The sequence below is a fragment of the Mobula hypostoma genome, chromosome 17 (assembly GCF_963921235.1).
Source record: "Mobula hypostoma chromosome 17, sMobHyp1.1, whole genome shotgun sequence".
Taxonomy (NCBI): domain Eukaryota; kingdom Metazoa; phylum Chordata; class Chondrichthyes; order Myliobatiformes; family Myliobatidae; genus Mobula; species Mobula hypostoma.
In genome coordinates, this window is record NC_086113.1 from 40,437,370 (window position 1) to 40,462,353 (window position 24,984).

A 24,984-nucleotide genomic window follows, 5' to 3' on the forward strand; every position below is an offset into this window, starting at 1 on the left:
GAACCTATTCCATATATTTATGGCTGATTTGTCATTCTATTTAGGTGTTTTTGCTACATACAGTTTGACACCTTTACTCATTATAGATGTATAGATCTGAGCCTTTAAATATCCAAGTATTACAGCATTCAGAGACTCTTAAGGCTTGGAACTCCAGATTTCCATCATCCTTAATATTATAAAACGCTGTCTCATTTCACCCTTGAGTGAGCCAGCTCTAGATTTAAGACCTATTTCTAACCTTTTGAATCTCCACCATTTTAAGTACCTCTTCAGATTACCATTCATTCTCCATTCACAAGTGAATGCATGGCCTGTTTATGCAAACTATGTGCAAATATGCATAATATGTATGTGTTTAACAAACACGTTGTTATTCAAATTACTCTGTTTATTCCTATTTGATCCAAACTGGTCAACATGCACAGAGTTCCAGATTAAAATAGGAAGAGCAAAAAGAACTGTAGAGACCATTCTCTCCTTAGTATGAACCACATTCATTAAACTTCTTCCTGGCATTAGCCAATGTTGCCTACTCACTGCAAGACAGCCTGTTCAAGAACTCAAATAGAAAAACATGGGGCAGTTGCAGGAATCATCTGGCATTCCAAATATTGCAAATTTTTCCTGCATCGTTCGTTGGTGATGTAACATTTCAACTCAACACCAGTTTTTTCCTCCTGGCTTGCATTAATGTCATTGTGTCAGAATGCATTTCTAGTTTGTTGTCATGGGTCACAGCAAGGACAGAAAAGGCACAGCGAGATTATGATGCAAATTTAACAATATTCTCACAAAGTCAATGAGAGTTGTTGCTGAAGAATTTGAATCCTGTTCATTTTGAATCCTATTCAGAAATTTCATCCTCCGATGTTTCAGTTCCTTAATTTTTCCTACTGTCTTGTAATCTGGACATTGAGTTCTCAAAGTTCCTGCTGTCTGATTTAAAAGAAAGGCAATGTATTTTTCTCAGTTAAATGGACACATTGAAAAAGGAATGTTATCATAGGTTTGTTTGAAGCTTCTAAAATTAATTTCCCAAATAACTGGTGACTGCAAGTCAATGCATTGTTAACAGTTGACTTGGTGCTGTTAGTACTTTGATTTAATGAATAATATTGAGGGAATCTTACAAAACCAGAATATTACATGACCAAAAGATGCATGCCATTAAATCATTTGGCAAGAGTGAATCAGTCGCATTCGGGATTCTGGAATCATGGAAGAGAATACTGGGGAGAGTTTAACATTGGGTTGTTTTAATATGCCAATATTTCCCAAGATAAAATTAATCTATTACAAATTTAGATCAAATCATAGTCAGGAACAAAAAGAGATATGAAGACTATTTCCTCATTTCATGAACTAGGTTAAAACAGTTCTAAATAGTTGAATGTTTTGAAGGTAAAAAGTCAAACCACAGGAAAGGTCTGAGACATTGCGTAGATTGGAGGGTAGTTTGGAGGAGTATTTTGCAAAGATTTGTATGTTGTAACTGTCCTCTTGTGACCAAGCAATACACACATTCTGAGAAAAAAATAATTAAGAAGCTGAGATAAACCAGATTTAAATGGTGAGAAATCAAATCAAATTTTCACTTGCTAAATATCAGAATTTATCAATCTTGTATGAATTTTCACATAGTTTAAATAATGAAGGGAATGCTCTCCTCTATTTGGACAAGTGGAACAGAGGAAAGACCAACCTAATCACCGAAACACTGAAAGACACAGATAACAGCAATAAAGAAAGTTAATAATTTAACTCCAGCTGTGAACACTATCCCCCATCAGATTAGCTTGACATTTACAAACCTAATTCAGGCCTGGAAATCAGAACTGTAACACACACAAAATGCTGGAGGAATTCGGCAGGTCAGAGAGCATCATGAAAATGAATAAACAATCGAAGTTTCGGGCCGAGATGTCTTTCCTCTGTAAATTTCCTCTTGTTCTCAAATCTTTATGTAATTCAGGACAATACAACAGTTACCTTCCTAATTGCCTCCTGCACCTTTGGAGCAGCATTGAACTAAAGCAGTTAGTATAATGCTTTATAGCACCAGCTGTAAGATCAGGGTTCAATTCCCACCACTGCCTGTAAAGAGATTCTACATTCTTCCTGTGATCACATGGGTTCCTCCAGGTGCTTCATTTTCCTCCCACGAGTTAGGATAAATAAATTGTTGGCAAGCTATGTTAGCCTCGGAAGATGTCGACGTTGCAAACTGCCATCAGCGTATTCCTGACGCAAACGATGCATTTCACCATATGTTTTAATGTTTGTCCATCAAAACAAAGCTAATCTTTTATCTTTCAGTTACTTATGTACAAACGCACCAAGGAGCTTTTGAAATTCAACTGTACCCAGACTCTCATCTTTTAAAAATGATCCCCAAAAGTAGAAAAATGCACAGTAGCCAGCAGAATTCAACCCTGGTTTTTTGCATCTTATGTTTGAGTTTACCCTACCACCATTCCTCCTCAAGACCACATATACTTGTTTATTTTTTTTAATGGACAAATTAAATAGTGGTGTCTAGTTTTGTTATTTTTTAATCTGGCAATTTTATTTTAGGACAGAATTAGGCTGAAGTTCTTTCTCAGCTGAATTATCCAGGCGATTCCACATTACACAGTTGCGATGTATTTCAAAAAATCCTTGCAAAACTTTAATTTTTATATCATGCAGCAGGACAAGATAAAGTTTAAAAAAGATACAGATCTAGTGAGCTTTGTAAGCCTGCTGCTAACTAGAAAAGTATAACTACCAACAAACTGGCTAATGTTGTTAGGAGGCTACATTGCAGTGAAGGCAAGTGAAATGAATTCACACAGATAGAAGTATCACTGGGAAAATGTCATAATTTCCTGTTGTATGATTGCAGATACATAATTCAATTCACTATAGTTAACACCTGCAGATTCTAAATCCAATCATCACATAGTTGCATTCTCCTGTGGTTTACGTGGTGATAGACATTTTGCATAAAGTAACTATGGCATTACTCAAATCAGATGCCTCTTCACTGACGTTGGGTTTTGTGCAGTTCTGCAAAATACAGTGGATTAGGACACATTGGGTTCAATACATTTTGACCTAATTAAGTGGCTGACCCTATTAGCCAAAGTTTCATGGAAGGATTTAAAAGGTATAAAAAAGTCAAACCAAATAACAAATTATGTATTTAAAAGAAATATATTAACAAATTAGAACACTACCAATACTACTACAGTACTATAAAACTGTGTATTATTTCCTAATACTTTTGATGAAGGAATTTATCCACGTTACGTTCTTTTGACTATAGATGAGCAAAATCAGCAAGGACATCTAGTGCAGATAATAGATTGCCTTCATAAAATTCTGTTGATGATTGTATCCTCTAAATTTTCATTTTCATTGTATCATTCGAGATGATTATTGGTACCTTCAAATTCTTTGTAGTTCCTAATTTGTTGAGGTACTGTAATCATTTCATTTCACTCCTGGCTGTTCCAGGCATCGCCAAGCTGAAAGCTTGAAAACGCAGTTTTCAAATGTCTTACTGCTTACTTCTCACCAATTATCAGTGACAAAAATTGCTGTTTTTTGACACGCAGCTGACACTATTTAAAAACTGTTTGCTTGAAACATAGAGTAGTGTCTACCGGCCCTGCCAGTGCGCACAAATGACACTAGTTAGAAACTTCAGCAACAGCCTTCTGTTCCAATTAAGCAGCATAATGGCTCAAATAAACAAAGGGGATCCCAGCTATCTTCTCGATTAGCGTTTCTTCTTTAAGCAGCAGCCCCGATTAACCAATGACCCAATTAACCCAAATCCACTGTATATCTAAGTGAGCAAATCAGTAGTTAGGAGGATATAGCTGCTCTGACACTGGAGTAGCTGCATTAATTTTACATGATTAAAAGGTTTCCTTCCTTTATTCAAAAGATTTAATTGTTAACGACGGAAAACTAACCAAGAAAATCAGCTTGCTTTGGGCTTCAAAATATAATGTGGAAAATGGTCTTACTTTGTGATTACAATTAAATAGATGTTGACTGAGTTTGTAAATAACGTTTTCTGGAAATTTACAGAATGAATTCCAGAATAGATTTTAAAATAGCCAAAATTTGCATTTACAGAGCACTTTCCGTATCAAAGGAAGTCCAAAAATTCTTTCTAGCTACAAAAGCATTTTGGACGTGTAGTCCATGACAGCAATTAACAAATTCTTGTAAGCATCAATGCAATGGTGAACTATAACATGTTAGTGATGACAATTTTATGATTTCTTTAAACCTTGCAGCTTTTAATATCCAAAAGCCTATCACTTGTGAAGATTTGTCTACAGATTTTAGAACTGGCTTACTTATGTTGTTTTTATTGAAGAAATAATTTATTCATTATGTCGAATTCTAAAGAAGGAAAGGGTGCGAAGTGCAAAAGTACTGGTAGTGCATTTAAAGCGGAATGGCTTAATGAAACAGAACATGGAATAATTGAGTACCAAAAGCCTTGGGGTACATAAAACTCAAAGATGGACAATCTTTTGACAGAAGAAATTTAGTCTTATTGTTGTCCCAAATGGCTGAGCTCTTATTCTAAATTTCAGAATCAGAACCAGGTTTAATATCACTGGCATATGCAATGAACCAATATTCCCTCTAATTTGTAATGACCAGTGTCTGCAAAAATCTTATGCTGTGCAATTTTTTTGCCCAGTGACAACAACATGTGCGCATTGAATTTTATATATAGATGTATTCAATATACCAACTAGCAATACATGGTCAATAAGAATTTTGTTCTCCTCTGGGTTTGATTGTTTTCACTTTTGTTCATCTGCCCTCACAGAAAACATATGAAGCAGGCCTATAGCGGGTAATGAAGGATTTTCTGGCTGGAGCTTTTGCACACCATCCATATGTGATTTGCTTGCTAAATAATATGTTAAAAAGTCACGTTTTCAATTATCACTCTGCTTCATCCCGCTTGCAAATTCTCCAGCAACTGTCAACATTGTGACAATACACACAGGTAACACCAGTTTCTGTAGTGTACATAAATATTTCTTGTAGCTGCACGTTCCTGACCTCATAAGCTTTTGATGTAGCAGTTTCTACTCTTTCATTAAGCCATTCTGCTTTAAATGAACTAGCAGTTCTTTTGCACACTATGCCCTCTGCTTCTATGGAATTTGACATACTGAATCAATAATTTCTTCGATGAAAACAGTTTAAATAAGAGTCCTAAACTCTGCAGGCAAATCATCGCTAACTCCATGTTGTCAACACTCTATGCGTCAGAAACCAGAAAAGGAAATGAGATTGTGTATGATCATGAAATATACTTAACATGCCAATGAGGCAGAGTCAGATAATCGTTTGCGCACAGTTTAAATTTCTTTGCGTGCTAGCAGCAAAAGATGTATGCACGTGCACCTTAAAGGGAACATTGGCCATGAAATCTGTTGCTTTGTAGTAGCTGTGCGTTACAATACATACAAATAAATTCTGTAAATTACAATAAGTATACTGTACAAAAAAAAGGAAATTAAATGATATAAGCAGTGCAAAAAGAGAAAAAAATTACTGAGGTTGTGCCCATGGGTTCATTGTCTGTTCAGAAATCTGATAGCAGAAGGGAAGAAGCTATTCCTGAAATGTTGAGTGTGTGTTTTCAGACTTCCGTACCTCCTCCTTGATGGTACCAATGAGAAGAGGGTATGTCCTGGGTGATGGGTATTCTTGATAACAGATGCCACCTTTTTGAGGCATTGCCTTTTAAAGGTGTCCTGAATGCTGGGAAGACTAGTGCCCATGATGGAACTGGCAGAGTTTACAATTTTCTGCAGTTTTTTCCAATCCTGTGTAGTGGCCCCTCCGTGTCAGATGATGATGCAACCAGTTAGAATGTTCACCATGGTACATCTGTAGAAATTTGTGAGTGACTTTGGTGACATACCAATTCTCCTCAAACTCCTAATGAAATATAGCTGCTGTCGAGACTTCTTTGTAATTGCATTCCAGGTCCCAGGATAAAATCATCAGATGTTGACACTCAAGAACTTGAAATTGCTCACCCTTTCCACTTTGATCCCTCGATGAGGGCTGGTGTGTGTTTCCTTGACTTTCCCTTCCAGAAGTCCACAACCAACTCCTTAGTCTTACTGAAGTTGCGAGCAAGGATGTTGCTGTGACACCAGTCCATCGACTAATCTATCTTGCTTCTGTATGCCTCCTCATCACCACCTAAAATTCTGCCTACAATAGAGCTTGCAATGTAGCTCACTCTCAACTGTAAGCTCTTCGTCTGGTGAGAACATCTCATTGTAGCTTTTCAGGCCTCTTAAGAGTATTATTCAACCTAAATACATAACCACACATTCTATGCTCAAGGAAATAGTGATTTGGTCTATTCAATCTCTCCACATGGGATAACCCCCATCCATGAATTAGCTAACTGAACTTTTTGATCTTCACTTCCAAAGCATGTTTTTCCTTGGGTATGAAGAACAGACCTCTAAGTGTAGTTGCTACAGGGTCTTTTATAATTGCCCTTAGGCTTGCATGCCTCTGGCATTCAAATCTCCTCCTGGATGGTTAGGTTTCACCAAGCATTTCCAAAGTAATCCTATGTGACTTGTAAACTAACTTTGTCATACATGACACCACATGTAATTCTGTGTTTAGAGAACTTTTGTATCTTTTGTTCTTCATTTTAAATTTATGCCCCTTCGAAGTTCAGAAAGTTCAAAGTACAAAGTACATCACCACATACAACTCTGAGATTCATTTTCTTGTGGGAATACTCAATAAATCCATAATAGAATAATAACTGTAACAGAATCAATGAAAGACTGTACCAACTTGGGCATTCAAGCAGTATGAAAAAGACAACAAACTTTGCAAATACAAAAAGAAAGAAATGCTAATAATAAATAAATAAGGAATAAATAGAGAACCTGAGATGAAGTGTCCTTGAAAGCGAGTCAGTCCGTAGGTTGTAGGAACATTTCAGTGAGGGAAGTTGAGTGAACTTATTCCCTCTGGTTCTAGAGCCTGATGGTTGAAGCACAATAACAGTTGGGGTGTGAATCCTGAGGCTCCTGTGCCTTCCTGATGGCGGCAGTAAGATGGGAACATGACCTGACAAGTAGGGGACTCTGGTGATGGATGCTGCTTTCTTGCTTCAGTGCTTTGTGTAGATGTGCCCGATGGTGGGGAGGGTTTTACCCACGATGGACTGGGCCATATCTACTACTTTTCGGAGGATTTGCCATTCAAGGGCATTGGTGTTTCCATACTGGGATGTGATGCAGCCAGTCCATATACTCCTCTTTGAATCATCCAATACTGGGAATGGCTCCCTTCTATTTATTTGTCCTGAAGCTGCACACATTCATCAGGTCTCCTTCAGCCCACGTTGCTTTGAGGAGATCTCAGAGTTGGTGAGCTAATATACTTATTTTTGGTTTCAACTTATTTTCACTTATGTTTATCAAACTGCAGCAAGTTATTACTCCTAAATATATCAAGTAGTTTCTAAGCATTTTAAAAAATACCTGCTTTTGCTCTATTCCATTGTGACAGATTTTTATTTGTTAATATGCAATTCAGTTTAATTGGAAACATAAGCAAGAGAATTTCAGAAGCAAAGCATACCAAACATTCACAGAAGTATATAGTGTGCTTAGCACTAGTAACTGGATATGTATTTCAAGGTAAGACACGTCAACTGATAAAATAATCTCTCTAATATGCAACAGTGGTTAAAATAATCTCTCTAATATGAACAGACTATGTGACACCTGCCAAACCATCATGTGATTGTTTATCAGTCTTTGCGTGTAGTTTTTCATTGATTCTATTGTACTATATTTAGTTGTTATATTGTGAATGTCCATAAGAAAATGAATCTCAAGATAGTACTGTACTGTATATGGTGACATATATATACTTTGAAAATAAATTTACTTTGAACATAATGAGTCATTATCCAATCCACAAACATGAAAGAAACATCCGAGTGATACAATTGGCTGACCCCGACCCAATTATCAGGTTCATTTATTGAAATGTTTCATTTGAGTTGTTGTTCTTCAAGTACACAAGCTGCACAAAATCAGAATACTAACATTAAGCAACGTAGTCATCACATCAATGTCACTCTGCCTTCACATTCACAGCAAACCAACTTGACATTAATGCATTGTTTCAGAACTCCTTTCCCCATTTTCATCCAGGGAAGGTTGAGAAGATAGTATGGACTGAGTAATACACATAGATGTTAAAGGAACTCAGGTCAGGTCCTGATGAAGGGTCTTGGCCCGAAACATCAACGGTTTATTCCTCCCCATAGATGTTGCCTGACCTGTTCAGTTCCTGTAACATTGTGTGCGTGTTGCTCTGGATTTCTAGCAACTGAAGAATCTCCTGTGTTTACTACGGACTGATCTTTGCCATTCAGAGGGATTGCTGGACTGTCAGAGGTGCTGTCTTTTAAATAAAAATCCCATCTGCTCTTCCAGGCAGAAGTAAAAGATTCTGTGGCATATTTTGAAGTAGCTGGTAATGCTGTCTCACTGCTCCAAGGACCCATGTTCCATCCTGACCCTTATTGTTGCCTGTGTGAAGTTAGCTCTTTCTCCTGGTGACTGTGTGGGTTCTCTCCAGGGGTTCAAGTTTTCTCCTACATCCCAGAGCCATACTATCAGGCCCATTGCAAATTACCCCCAGTGCAGGGAAAGATTCAAAGGAGAATTTGATGGGCATTCAGGAGAGAGTAAAATTACCGGGAAATAAGAAGAGGAATGGGGCCAATGGGATTGCTCTGCCATGTGCTGGGACAACCCATTAGGTTGAATGACATCCTTGGGTCTCTCAATAAGTAAGTGGAAAGCAGGCAAGTTCACTATAATATTCTAGTTAATATTTATCTTTAAACCCTCATCATCTTTGGTCATTATGATAGCCTGTGGGACATTATTAGGTACAGATCGACTGCAGCCTAACTTAAGAATGCTTTATTGGCTGTAAAATATTTTGCAACATTTTGAAGTTGTGAATAATTCTAAATAAATGTGTGTGTTCCTTTCTCCTTTACAGAATATTTTGTTATGATCCTCAAATCATCAATATAACCAAGAAGAAAAAGTTCAGATATGATTCAGAAGCATATTATTATTCATATCCAGAACAGAGAAAACATCCACTTATCTGTTATTCTCATCCCACAGTAACCCTATCTACTCGCTTTCATTCTATACAGCCAAGTGTAATTTATTGAATATCCTCTGAAAACCCTCACATAAAAATATCCATGGCGTTCCTGGATTCCACACACCTGAGGTTTCCTCAAAAGCCTGAATAAATTAGTCGACGCAACTTTTCGCGGTTAAAAATCTGCCTTCAGTTTCATTAGCTGACATGGTTTATGTGTTATGTAGTTTATTTGCCATAGATTAAGAATTTTAAAAGCTACTCAATGAGGCAACTCTATTGACTTCCAGTTTATTGGCTTGGCTCTTTTTGCTTAAGCAGATTTCAACATATACCAACATGAAAATAATCAAATTTTTCCAGCAAATCCTCCAGTTGCTCCTCTCAAACTCTGGAACACATCACAAGCACCCACAGATGTTTCTATTTTTAGTCCTTATTCTCTATATACAACCTCTGTTCATACTTGTAATATGCTGTAATCCCACTCCACTTTTAGGATCATAGAATCACAGAAATGAACTCTCTGACCTGCCATATTTATGCCACACTTTATGTCTGCTATGCTAGTCCATTTGCCTGCATTTGTTCGGAATCCCTCTGTGCCTTGCCTATTCAGGTACCTTCTAAATGCTCTTTAAACATAGAGATAGTATCTGATTCCACCAGCATTGCCAGCATATGCCAGATAAGGCAAGGACCACTACAACTCAGCAATTCATATGCTTGATATTGGCCTTGAGTTCTTGAATTCAGACACTTTTTATCTCAGGAGGCTGAAGGCTGTGCTGGTGCACTGGACAGCTTCGCTCATATCTGTCCATGATATGCGAAATGGTCCAGGTTGACCAGAGTCTCACCATGGATCACGATTGCCATGGGACAGAACTGTGTGGCAATGCAGAATGAAGATGCACCTGTCAGATGTTCAGTGCAAGCTCAATCCTTGATAACGAAATCAATGATGGTTAGGAGTTCCATATTTGAGTTTATGGCAAGTATTGGCTGCATACTCAGTAAGTCATTCTCTACTTCAGCAGAAAATTGATCGGAAGTGAAATGAGGTATTGGAGTAGAGAGGGTTGGTAGGGTAACACTAGATTCATTAGCCTGGCTTATGGGATGGTGGGTTGACCATATGAGGAGAGATTAGAGGGTTTAGCCTACCCATTCTATAGAGCAGGGGTTCCCAACCCTTTTTTTAATGCCTTGGATCAATACCATTAAGCAAGGATCCCAGGTTGGGAACTCTTGCTCTAGAGTTTAGGAGAAAGTCTGATCCCATTGATATGTACCAAATCCTTATAAGATTTCATGGAAGGAAGATACTTCTAGCTCAGCAACAAGTGATCATTTGATTTCTCTGAAAGATTACAAAGGCTCAGCACTGAGTTCATTCAAAAAGGAGAAGGAGGGATATAGGGATACTGCAAGAAAACGATGTTTTAGAAAGGTCACCCATAATTTGGTTGAATGGTGGGAATGGGTAGGACAGCCAAATAGCTTCACCCTCTCTCTGCTTCTTAAGTTCCCCGCTCACTACTTTTTAGTATATTGGCATTGAATAACTTGTAATCCTATTTTAACTTTGTTGGCCATCATCTATTAACAGACAAAACAATGTAGGTTCTGCCTTGCAAAAAGGTAAGGTTTTGCCAGCAGTATAGCATCTAGATAAAAAAATATAATTAATTTGCCAAGAAAAGTTCTGGTTTGGATCATGTTTTCTATAATTGAAGACACTAAGATCCAATTGGCTTAAGTTCACTGCTGTGGACAAATTAATTATTTCTTGTGATAAACCATGCATAAAGTCCAGGAACCTGAAAAAAGCAAGCTTTTTGATGCAACTCAGCTGGTGGGATTGCAATGACAGGGCTGATTTGGCTCAGGACCATGATGTTAACGCCCCATACCTTATCCATCCTAAATCTTACTTCTACAGTGCAAACTCAGAGCACAACTAGTGCTCATCCCAACTGTTAACAAGCTGTATGACTGGACCTCTCCGTGGATTGTCGCCTTGTCGCGGTGGAGAAGCTTGTGTGGTCCTGAGATCCCGAGAGCGATGCCGTCTGGAGCTATGCTCCTGGTGGGGTCACCCATGGCGGTAAGGTCAAGGGTGAGGTCCCTGACAAAGAACAATCCAACCAAGACCTCAATGGTGGAAGAGGCAGACGAAGTTACTTCGAACTCAATGGCTATGAAGGTGGATGAAGACTGCAACAAATCCATCAGCTCCATTTGTCGTGGTTTTCATGCCATTGGAATCAGTTGGTTGATTTGTGATGTATCGTGCGCTCCTTGGAGTTCAACACCAAGTACATGTAAAACAAATACACACACAGGCATCTTCACTCTGTGGGCCACTTCTTCAAGTGTTTCAGCGATCGGCGGAGGGCGACGGGAGCAAGCAATGTGATGGCTGGAAGCTCCTAGTCAAGAACCGGCCCGAAAGCGGTGAATACTTGATTCAGTCGCTCAGCTTTTGGACAGAAGCAGGAAAATTCTTTGGCAGCAGTATTCACATCTGAGCATCCCTATTTAGGATCCACTCTACTCACCCTGAACTGGGAAGTGTCTAGAAAAGGTGTCCTGAAAATAGTCTGCTTCACCCCATCCTGTCTGGAAAGCCATGTCCAGAGAGATCACCATCATGTGGTCGAAAAACATTGAGAAGTGAAACTATGAAATTTGGAACCTGAAATAGACAAACTCTGATGGATAACCCAAACTCTGACCGACCAAAGAGGAGAACTGCCTTTGTTGCCCGGGAACTCCAAAAATTCAACTTTGACATTGTTGCTCTGAGTAAGACCTGCAGAGCTGGAAAAGGGCAACTAAAGAAAGAGCAAGGTGAATACACCTTTTTCTGGAAAGGACTTGATCCTGAACAACCGAGGATCCATGGAGTAGGTTTTGCTATCCGAAACAGCCTACTTCAGAAGTTGACAGAGCAACCACTGGGAATCAATGAACGTCTCATGACTCTGCGAATCCAGCTTGACAAGAACCAACACGCCACCATCATCAGTGCCTATGCTCCAACTCTGGACGCTGAAGATGAAGTAAAGATGAACTTCTACGCCCAATTTGACCATGTCCTTTCCTCCGTTCCCAACAACGACAAGATCATTCTCTTGGGAGACTTCAATGCCAGAGTCGGGAAAGATCATAGGCTCTGGACTGGAATAATAAGCAAGGAAGGAGTTGGCAAGGTCACCGCCAATCGAACACTCCTCCTCACCAAATGTGCTAAACGTAACCTGGTGATTACAAACACCCTATTTCTCCAGAAAAACAGGCACAAAGTCTCCTGGCAGCATCCACGCTTCAAACACTGGCACCTCATCGACTACATCATCATACGATCTCGGGACCAACAAGGTGTACTGATAACAAGAGCTGTTATTGGTGCTGACGAGTGCTGGACAGGCCATCGACTCATCTCGTCCACCATGAGAATGAAGATTCGGCCCAAAAGGGAACACCAAGATCAGAACACAATTAAGAAATTTAATGTTGACATCCTTCAAGACATCAGCCATGTACAGAAGTTCCAACAAAATCTTCAAGAACAACTGCCTCAACAAATCCCACCATCTGTAGAAGAACACTGGAATCAATTGAAGAATGCTATCATCACATCCTGCAAAGAAACAATTGGGTTCAAGACGAAAAAACATCAGGATTGGTTTGATGATAACGACAAACTACTCCAACAGCTCATTGACGAAAAGAGAAAAGCTTTCATTACCTTACAAAATGACTAACAATCGGCTACCAAAAGAAAACACTATCAGGAATGCAAGGCTGCAGTTCCGGAAGAGCACCCGAAACCTGAAAAACCAATGGTGGAGGAAGAGAGCTCAGGAAATCCAACAACTAGCAGACGCCAACGACACTCGAGGCTTTTTCAACGCAACTAAAGCTATTTTTGGCCCATCCACACACGGTCAAGCCCCTCTCAAAAGCAGAGATGATTCAACCATCCTGAAGAGCAATGCTGACATCAATTCTAGATGGAGGGAGCACTTTGAAGATCTTCTAAATCAAACTGTCTCATTTGACAGGAATGTGATTAACAACATTCCAAAACAGCCCGTTGATGAGTCCTTAAGCAAAATACCAACACTTGAAGAAGTCAAGGAAGCCATCAAAACCTTGAAAAACAACAAGGCCGCTGGACTCGAAGGAATACCAGCTGAGGTCTACAAAATTGGAGGTAACCCGCTTCATTATCAATTGCATCAACTTCTCATCAAGATCTGGATAAATGAAGACGTTCCAGCAGACTTTAAAGATTCAGCAATCGTTGCCATTTACAAAAGGAAAGGCGATCGATCCGAATGCGGAAATTATCATGGAATTTCCCTGTTAGCAACAGCAGGAAAGATCCTCACCCACATCATGAAAAACCAGCTCAAGCCTTTAGCTGAGAGGATCCTTCCGGAGACACAAGCCGGTTTTAGACCATCAGGTGGAGCAATCGACATGATCTTCACAATGCGACAACTACAAGAAAAATGTCGTGAACAACTTCAACCTTTGTACATGGCATTCGTTGACCTTACCAAAACCTTTGACTCGGTATCAAGGGAACTCCTATGGGATGTCCTATCCACCTATGGATGCCCTGAAAGGTACATTCGAATCCTGAGACTCCTCCACGTTGGCATGCTTGCCACAGTCATCGTCAGCAACAGTAATTGTGAATCTTTTCAAGTTAGATCAGGAGTAAAACAGGGATGTGTGATTGCCCCAACTTTGTTCACCATCTTCATTGCGACAATCATCCACGTTATCAAGGACGACCTACCCCCAGGAATCGAAATTGTTTACAGAACAGATGGCAGACTTTTCAATCTTGCCCGTCTCAAATCCAAAACGAAGACATCCACGAGTTCCCTCATCGAGTTCCAATATGCAGATGACAACAGTGTTGCAGCTCTTTCAGAAAACCACCTACAACAGATTCTGACTGCCTTCAACCGTGCATACACGAAACTTGGACTTACCATCAATTCCAAGAAGACTCAGATCATCTATCAACTGTCACCAACTGAGACAAATCCAAAAGAATCATCAATCCAACTTGGCCCAACAACCCTGGAAAATGTGGACCACTTTCCGTATCTTGGAAGTCACCTCTCCTCCAATGTTGACCTTAGTGACGAGATCCAACATCATCTTAAATGTGCTGGAACAGCTTTTGGACGTCTCCGAACAAGAGTCTTTCATGATCGTGACATCCAAACAGACACCAAAATATTAGTGTACAAAGCAGTGGTAATTCCAACGCTCCTGTATGCATCAGAAACCTGGACAACATACCGACGACATCTGAAAGCACTTGAAAAGTTCCATCAACGCTGTCTTCGAAACATCTTAAATATCAGCTGGGAAGATAGAAGAACCAACGTCAGTATGCCAAATGAAGCAAAGACAACAAGCATTGAAGCCTACGTCATCAAGAACCAACTAAGATGGAGCGGTCATGTTGTTCAGATGAAAGACGAATGTCTGCCAAAACAAATCTTCTACTCCCAGTTTAAAGAAGGCAAACATAAAAGAGACAGACAACAGAAGAGATTCAAAGACGTCTTAAAAGCCAACATGAAGAAATGTAACATCGACATCAACAATTGGGAAACCAATGCCAAGGACAGGAAACTCTGGTAAGCCATCATCCGAGAAGGAACAGTAACTATCGAAGCCAACAGATATGCAGAATTAAAAGAAAAGAGAAGAAAATGGAAAGAGAGGCAGCAACAACCAAAGCCCGATCTGCCATCTGGAACTACCTGTCCTGAAGGTGGAAGAACTTTCAAAGCCAAGATTGGACTCATAAGCCACTTGAGAGCCCATAAGTAGATCAACAGAACGAAGACCATCATCCTCGACCTCGAGGGATAGCCACGACGACGATGGCTGGAATCCCTCTTGAGAATGGAGTGGCAGATCCTTTCTTGAATTAATGTTCTTTGTGTGATGGAAAAGTATTAGGTATGATGTCCCAGCATTTTGAATAAGTGAAACTTAACTATATATGCTCAAATGACATTGGTGAATGATGTGAAAAGTATTTCTGGCTTGGGGTTTATGATGAAAAGTTTTTAAAGCAAATTAAAAGTTTATTTTAAATTTGGTGAAAATCTCAGGTCTGCTACATAGCAAAATTCCAAAAAATCACTCCCATTCGTTGATGAAATGAATGGAAATAATTGGGCTGAGATTTTCTTAATTCTTTTCAGATGCCCCTAACATTAAAAGAGAAGTTATTTGGCGACTCTTGCCAGTTCCCATTTATATTTATTTGTGTCAGGGATACTTGGCGATAATAATGCCATGAAGCTGTGGGAAAAGAAAAACTGCATTAAGTGCATGCTACCAAAGATGAAGCAACTCAATAAAACAAATTAAATTCTTGAGTTTCAAGTTATACGAAGACTAGCCTAAGAGCCTAACAACACAACATAAGTTTGCTGGTTATGCCCTTTTCTGTTCCATTCCATTAAACAGGAAGACGATGAACTTAGGTATTTACAGTGATAAATAAACATGAAACAGAATTCTGACAATTTAAATTTGTGTTCTAAAAGAACAAAGATGATATGTTTCATCAACTGCAATGTCAGTTCTGTGACGCTAGGATTAGTTTTTTTTTGCATTTTTAGAGCTATTGATCTTCCGAGGTTGCTTATGTTAAATATTGTCAGATTCAAAGAAAATATATCTTTTGCCATTTTCCAATTGCTTCTACCTTCTCCCTTTGCAATATCCCCTCCTCCCCTCCCCACCCACAAACTTTGATACTTTGGTCACGACTGGTTCCTTGGTGATTGGCCGTTGTAACAGATTTCAGAGTAGACAGCTAAAGAAGGGGATAAGGTTGGGGTGGTCCCCTATGTCCTTCACCCCTCATACAGCAGCAACAAGAAACAGATGGTCTGGTCATTTTCATGATGATGATGATGGGTTGTGCTGTGAGCAGACTCCTGTTGTGTTAATGACAACAATTACATTCCAGAAATAATTTGCTCCCTGTAAAACTCTTTAAAATATCCTAAGGATGTAGATGGTGCTCTATATAAATGAAAATTCCTTCTTTCTTGCTCATTTTAATTTACGAATATTTTAATGTTTTTCAGATCTAATTTTACAGTTTTGCACCCATGAAGAATATTTCAAGATAAGGTCACAGATTCGCTTTAGAAATTTGAGGTCAAAGCCATAACACACAGTCACGTGAATCAGGCCATTCATCTTCCTGTGAATTCAACCCACTCACCAGCAGAAACACCAGCCCACCACTCACTGCTAGAAACTTGAAACTAGAGAAGTCCTTCCCCAGAGAGATTAGAATATGGAATTTGCCATCACGTAGAATAGGCAAGGCAGATAGCATTGCTACATTTTTTTGCTGAACCTATTTAAGATACACGAGAGAGAAAAGAGTCGGACATGCAGAGAGGATGAGGTGAGGTAGCACAGAAGAAAAGAGAGCATAAAAATAGGAAAGGAGCACACGAGTTTAACAACCTGTTCTGTGCTATAATAGTTCTCAATACCTGCCTGTTGGGCCCATGCACAGGGCAAGTGCTGGAAGTTTTTAGGTGCTGTAACAAAGCTAAAGTAACCTGGGAGTTAAATAACTTCACAGGAATCCTATCACCAATATCTGTCATCTTGATTTCATAGCATCCTGGAATAGACAAGTCAAATTCAAAGTAAGCTTATTATCAAAGTACATATACGTCACCATATACAACCCTGAGGTTCATTTGCTTGCAGGCATTTACATGAAAATAAATACTGTACAATAGAACTCATGAAAAACTATACATAGACAAAGATCGATAAACAACCAACGTGCAAAAGATATGTTGCTCATATCCAGTCAGTTTTGTTTGCTTTTGCTACAAAGCGAGCTTTTTTATGATGCAGCCACAGGAATTTCCATCCTAAATGATTTCAGTGTGTGAGCCCAAGGACCCCTTATCCCTGATTAATGCAATCACAGCTGTTTGATGAGGGAAATGGCAGAGCCACGCTTGGTTACTTTAAACAGATCCCCACCCTCACCCAGCCAGGGTCTAGTGAACAGATACTTAGCTCACAGTATGGGTCCAGTGAATGGATCCTAACCACACTGAGCGTGGGGCCAGTGAACAGATGCTTCCTGCCCCCCCCCCCATCCAGTATTGGTCCAGCAAACAGGTCCACCCCACCCAGTATTCTCCCGGTGTTCCTATCCCCACCCCACCCAGTGTGGGTCTAGTGAACAGGCCCCTGGCTCAGGCAGCGTTGGTTTGGTGAATCATCTCACCTATCTGATTCTGCCTTCAGTATAATTATGAGCCGGAGACCCATCTCTATTTTGAGTTCCATGTGCACAGGAGTTACTGTCCGTCAAATTCTCACTGCCAGGGTCAGTCACCTGAACTGAAAACCATCACTGTGCATGACCACCTATACAAATATCATCGAAACTTTCCCACTTTCTAATTCGACCATCAGATATAGGAGTAGGATTAGGCCATTTGGCCCATCATGTCTGTTCTGCCATTTTTTCGTAGCTGATCATTTCCCTCAACAAGTTCTGGTTAATTGGGACACATTAGGATCAGATAATTTTGGCCGATTGAAGCCGCTGCCTCAATTAGCCAAAGTCTCATGAAAGTAGTTTAAAAGGTATAAAAAAGACACTGCCAGTTAACTGAGTAAAAAGTTATGTAATTGAGTGAAATACAGAATAAATTAGGACTGTACCAATAACACTACAGTATTATAAAACGATATTAGTTCCCAATAGCTTTCGACAGAGGAATTGATCCAGTGTACGCAATGAACAAAATCAATGCACACACTTAATACACACGTATAATAGAATGCCTCCATACAATGCTATCAATGATTGCATCCTCCAAATCTCCATTTTCGTTGTCACATTCAACATTCAAGATCAATATCTTCAAATTCTTTGGAGTTCCTAACTTGTTGAAACACTAAAATAGTTTCATTTTCAGTCCCGGTCGTTTCTGGCATCTTCTAGCCTGAATGCTTGAAACAGCAGTGAGCAAAACAGCTCAGAGTTATCTTATTGCTTATTTCTCATCAACTATCAGTGACAAAAATCACTGCTTTTTGAACACAACCACACACAAGTGATGTTATTTAAAAACTTTGCTTGAAGCAGATTGTAGCATCTAATAACCACTCTAGTGGACACGGTTGACTCTAGTTGGAACCTGTTGGGCAACAGTCTCCTGCCCAATTAAGTGGGATAGTGTTCCAAATAAGCAAGGGGAATCCCGGCAATTCTCTTGATTAGTTTTTGTTCTTTGAGAGTTGTCTCAAATAAGCAGCTGCCCTGATTAAATGATTAACTGGTCCACTGTATGTATATTCATAGCCACCATATTCTCACGGTATTGTAACGTTTTATTTTAGGTTGATATTCACTGCCACTGTTCTGTTCATTTTAAATGAAAATCTTGAATTTAAGCAATACTGTTGGTGGATCTTCATCAATGGTAGTTGGTTGTTTGGTGGTGTGAAAAAGTCAAATACTGAACTGTAAAATTTAACATTTAAGTATTGAAGACATAGCAGCCAATGGTGGCTTAAAGGAACAGGGTAAGAGTTAAGCAATGAATGACGAAACTTCAGATGAACTTAAACTTATACCAAAGTAGAAGCCAGTTCAGGAGACAAATGATTTTCACAAGTCCTGTACTGAAATTGATCCATAACAATTCTGTGCTAGCAGCTGGAAGAAAGCTAATATGAATATGGGTAAAACATGGGTCACTGGGAAACAAGATTCTTTCATATGATCAGAAGGACACTAAAAGAAAATGATGAGCTGATGGGAATTTTTCAGGAATGATTTCAAAAATCTACAAAGGTATCTAATATAGTAAAAGTACATAAATTTTACTTCAAATTTAAGAATCAGGAAATTAGCTCCGCAAGTGTGGTGAGAAAGATATTGGACTACATTCAAAAGATAGTAAGGGGGATGAAGGAAGTGAATCTACCGCCCAGATGGCCCTGATGAAGAGAGTTTGTGCCAAAGAAATAGTCCAGTTATGCTTTGGACACACCCCATTTGATGTGTGATAGCTATATGATTTTGTTTCTTTTCTTATGGATATGGATATGTGGGCAAGGCAATATTACCCATCCATAATCCCTGTTGATATATTGTCATTTGGTGATTTTAGAAAGTATCTGATCGTTGTTCACATCCACTGTGGCTTGAATTAGAATTTCAGATTTATAGAAAACTTGTTGTGTGTGCCATTCAAATTTGACTCTAATAGAAAAATAGTACAATCGAGGAAGTATGTCTAATTGGGCTACCACAGCAAGATGCATCAATAAGATACCAAAATTTATATGGACTCACTTTGTGGAATCATCACAGTATGATGAAGATCGGAAACTTTCATGAATCCAGGATGCTTGGAAGAAAATTATATTGCTTATAAAACATTAACTATTAGCTCATGGGTGAATGGGATTACAAAGTATAGGGCTGGATCTGGAGATCTCATTGCTCAGTCTCTTATTGCACCATAGAACTCAGTTGAGCAGCGGAATTGAATATACAGTATTTCAGCTCTGTGCTTGTCCACAATTGACTCATCTAATAGAACGCAGTTCATTTAATTGAGGTTACTGGCTGTCGCCAAAAAGTTGAATAAGGTTAAGTAGTTTGTTTTATCTTTATTTATTTAAGTTAATATGAGTGTTTTAATAATTTACATGTTGAATACAATTTTAATATTAACATGAAGAAACTATATTAATACTTGATGTTTTTTAATGCTTTAATTGTTTTTCAAACATTGCCAGGTGCCCATTTGGAAATAGTGTCCGTCTCAGAGCAAACGTTGTTGGGAAAACATTTCGGACCATGGTTGGGACCCTCCCCACTTGCAGCAGACCCACTGCTTGTGGCCCACTCTGCAGCAGTAAGGCCAGCAGGAGGCTGGGAGTTGTAAGGCTACAAAAGGTAAGCACATTCAGGGACATCCCATGTGAGAAGAATACAAGGTGTGTACCAAGATGACTACAAAACAGCCCTATCAATTCTTTGTATAAGTTAGAAAGAATTCACTGAAAAACACTAATGAGAACAAAAAGGCTTGTCCTTCTCCTTACTTTTGAAGGCACTTTCAGGTCAATAAACACAACCTCATCTGGCTCTCTATCTTCTTTTAAAATATTAAAAACCTACCTCTTTGACTGAGCTTGTAGCCACTATCGTAATACATTCTTAAGAAGATCAATGAAAAATGTTTATCTCATTACCTTCCTGTGTAACAGTTTTGAGGCAGTTTACAACATCAAAGGTTATGCAAAAAAAGGGAATTCAATAGGCATTTTATCAGTTATTTTTCGTAGTGGCACATGTACCTTTGAGTAGGGGTCAAACCTGAAATTATAGGGTAAGGCAAGATACAACTGAGAAATTATTCAGCGTTTACAAAGGATACGAACTCCTCTGAAGCTGGAGTTGCTGGGGCACTATGTTACACTCCAGTGCGGTGGATTTCACGGTGAGGCCCAAAGAAACCAATCAGCAGGTAAAATAAGTGAATCACTCTGTCTGAATGAAATTCATTGCAAATCGCAGTGAAAAGCAAGGATAAAATTGCTGATGTACTAACTGCAAGCTTCTAATGCGGCTGAAAGGCAGGCAGGCTGAAAGAAATGAAAGCTTGCAAATGATACATGATTATTAAAAAGGGGAGGAGGGCTGACCTGAATAACAAAATCAGTCACTTTTATCATTATGGGACAAAATCTATCACAGAATCCATAATCAGAAAGAAAATTAATGGATAGCTGAACAATCAGAAGAGCCAAGTTATAGCACGTTTGACTAACTTGATTGCATTTTTTGACAAGATAATGGAAAGGATTAATGAGGATCAACATGATTGCTGGTGCTTAATCGGACATTTAAAAGGCATTTAATGACAGCACATCATATTTATGAACAAAACTAGATAATGGAATAAATACATGCTGGCAGCATGGATACAAAATTCAATAAGTGATAAAAACGGTGCTCTGGAGAATGGCTGCAAATTGCATTGGTATTTTATTACATATGTAATTACAAATTACATATGTGATGGCACTCCCTTTGCTCATTACTGAAAGCACAGTAGTTTTGACAGAAATGAATGACAGTGTGAGTATCCAAGGCAGGATTAAAGAAGTAAAGGCTTTTTTAGGAACATGTATTGAAAATTGGTTATTGCATCAACGCCAGAATGTTGGAATAAATGGGTCTTTTTCAGATTGGAATGATATTACATAGAAACATGGAAAACCTACAGCACAATACGGGCCCTTCGGCCCACAAAGTTGTGCCGAACATGTCCCTGCCTTAGAAATTACTAGGCTTACCCATAGCCCTCTATTCTTCTAAGCTCCATGTACCTATCCAAAAGTCTCTTAAAAGACCCTATTGTATCCACCTCCGCCACCATTGCCGGCAGCCCATTCTACGCACTCACCACCCTCTGAGTAAAAAACTTACCCATGACATCTCCTCTGTATCTACTCCCCAGCACCTTAAACCTGTGTCCTCTTGTGGCAACCATTTCAGCCCTGGGAAAAAGCCTCTGACTATCCACACAATCAATGCCTCTCATCATCTTATACATCTCTATCAGGTCACCTCTCATCCTCCGTCTCTCCAAGGAGAAAAGGCCGAGTTCATTCAACCTATTCTCATAAGGCATGCTCCCCAATCCAGGCAACGTCCTTGTAAATCTCCTCTGCACCCTTTCTATGGCTTCCATATCCTTCCTGTAGTGAGGCGACCAGAACTGAGCACAGTACTCCAAGTGGGGTCTTACCAGGGTCCTATATAGCTGCAATATTACTTCTCAGCTCCTAAGTTCAATTCCACGATTGACGAAGGCCAATACACCATATGCCTTCTTAACCACTAAGTCAACCTGCACAGCTGCTTTGAGCATCCTATGGACTTGGACCCAAAGATCCCTCTGATCCTCCACACTGCCAAGAGTCTTACCATTAATACTATATTCTGCCATCATATTTGACCTACCAAAATGAAGCACCTCATACTTATCTGGGTTGAACGCCATCTGCCACTTCTCAGCCTAGTTTTGCATTCTATCAATGTTCTGCTGTAACCTCTGATAGCCCTCTACACTATTCACAACACCTTCAACCTTTGTGTCATCAGCAAACTTACTAACCCATCCCTCCACTTCCTCATCCAGGTCATTTATAAAAATCACGAAGAGAAGGGATTCCAGAACAGATCCCTAAGGCACACCACTGATGATCGACCTCCATGCAGGATATGACCCATTTACAATCACTCTTTGCCTTCTGTAGGCAAGCCAGTTCTGGATCCACAAAGCAATGTCCCCTTGGATCCCATGCCTCCTTACTTTCTCAATAAGCCTTACATGGGGTACCTTATCAAATGCCTTGCTGAAATCCATATACACTACATCTACTGCTCTTCCTTCATCAATGTGTTTAGTCACATTGTCATTTTTGTTTTTTGTTAAAGAAGTATTTTGACGTTTATTTTCACAGTTGATATATCATTCCAATACTTTTGAGTTGGTCAAGTTAAAATTCACACAAGTAGAGAGTTTGTTTTTACAAATTTAACAGATAATAACATCAAGTCCTTCTATTCCTTCTCCTCCAGGGACAGTCTGTCAAACGGGTACACTCCCAGGCCATACTCAGGGACCCCAGTCTCCTCAGGTTGGTGATGTAATCTCCAAGCTTCTTGGTCATCTTCACTTACTTGTCCAGGTAGTTCCTCTCCAGGAAGCCACACAGATGAGGGTCACCATGCTGATTGGAGAGCTTGTGCAGATCCAGGAGACTCAGGTTCACATCCTTCTCCATCTGCAGAGCTTTCTGCATCGCCTCCAGACCATTGCTCCACTCATCCTACTCTGGCTCCTTGATGTCCTCCAGTACGATCCGGCCTGGAATTCCATCCATTTCTCGGCATGCTACTGTCCCTCATGGGACTGTTCCCTGAAGAACTTGGAGAAGTGATGTAGGCTAGTGTCATCCCGGACAAAGTAAAAGGACAAGGAGAGATAAACTTAGGAGGAATAGAGCTCCATGTTAATCTGCCTGTTGACTGTACCTTCACACTCCTTGTGGAAGGTCTGACAAACTCGGGAAGCCATCCTGTTCAGTGGACAACTACAACTCACTATCACCTGGGGAAGCTCCTGAAGAACCTTCCTTCCTCAGCTCATTGAACAGATACTATATTATTTGTGGAGTATCCAAAGGACCTTTATTTTGTTAAAGAGCTGGAGTGGAGGGCAGAAGGTAAAATAACCACATTTGCCAATTGCACAAAAATAGGTGGAAGGGCATGCTGAGACAGGGATATTGTGACAATGCAATGGGATGCAGATTGAGTGAGTGGGCAAAAATTTGGCAAAGGAAGGATAATGTGGGAGGGTGTGAGGTCATACAGTTTAGTGAAAAGAATCCAAAGTCAAAATTGAAAGAGGCAGCAAATGAATGACGTTCAAAGTGATCTAGGAGTTATTGTGCATCAATCACAAACAATTAGCAGTCAAGTTCATCAAGAGGACAAATGGCATGTTAACATTGATTGCAAAAGGATTGAAGTTTAGACATAGGCATGTTTTGTTACAGTGATACCCGTACCCAGAGGAAACACTTTCTGTCGAAGTCAAGCTGCACAGAAATGTACTCATACAGTAGAGTGGTCATGTGATCCCAGTGCAAACAAAGTCCCACAGCAAATAATATGACAATAATAGTTTTTGTTTTTACTTTTAAACAGGCTGCCAGCTAAAGAAAATGAACTATTGCTTTCCCTGGAGCCCTGTACGTTGGATGTCCACAACACTTAGAACCCCACAGAGAAGCAACAAAAAGCTCCATCATCACTCAGGCACGGAGATGTTAATTCTCACATCGCCGCTGGAATGAAATTCACTTGTCAGCTTCTCAAAATACTGATAAACCCATTGAACCTCCTTTGGCATGATAACGGTCAAAATATAACCTTTTTTCTCAAGGATAATAGACTAATTTACTAATAAGGAAGTAAGAATCTTATTATCCATTACTAGTTAGGAACCCCAGACCTCTCTATACCTCAATTACTGCACTGTATGTTAAAGGCTTAAACCACTGTTTATAATGCTGTTTACATTGGAAATACATGCTGGTATTTATGCACGTTATTCCATAACCAGACTTTAACCTCTGAGATTATTTTCATTGAATTCTTTATCCTTTATCATTGTTGAATGTCATTGTTTTTGTCACATGTCATGCCAACACAACGCAGCAACTTCTTAATACATGTAAATGTATATGTCGATTAAAATTGGTTCATGATATTTAAAGGAGGCACCATATCACATAACTTACAGGAAATAGACACAATTGAGTTAAAGGTAGCAAAATCAGCCATGATCTCTGGTGCTTGTTTTGTATTATGAAATAAGAAGAGCTCAGGGCAAATTTCAGCAACTCACAAATAAGCTGCGTGTATAATTGTTTTTATTTATTCATTTACGGGATGTGGGCGTCACCAGCTAAGCCAGGATTTATTGCCCATTATTGTTGCCCTTGAGAAGGTGGTGATGAGCTGACGTCTTGAACCGATGCAGTCCCTGAAGTGTAGGCACACCTACAGTGCTGTCAGGGAGGGAATTCCATGATTTTGACCCAGTGACAGTGAAGGAACAGTGA

General features: G+C 39.5%; 1 protein-coding gene, 1 long non-coding RNA gene and 1 pseudogene across 13 annotated transcripts in view; 1 reads left to right on the forward strand and 2 right to left on the reverse strand.

The window, feature by feature from the left end:
• Positions 1 to 24,258, forward strand: part of LOC134357959 (uncharacterized) — a 28,126-nt gene extending 3,868 nt beyond the window's left edge. The window contains exons 2-3 of the long non-coding RNA XR_010020764.1: positions 20,074 to 20,233; positions 24,065 to 24,258. This is a non-coding gene — a long non-coding RNA (uncharacterized LOC134357959). The remainder of the gene's footprint in view (positions 1 to 20,073; positions 20,234 to 24,064) is intronic.
• The window catches only part of LOC134357955 (aryl hydrocarbon receptor-like), a 196,967-nt gene that overhangs the window by 79,218 nt on the left and 92,765 nt on the right, over positions 1 to 24,984 (reverse strand). The gene's annotated exons all lie outside the window — the stretch shown is intronic.
• On the reverse strand, positions 22,705 to 23,429 carry LOC134357957 (ferritin heavy chain B-like; annotated as a pseudogene).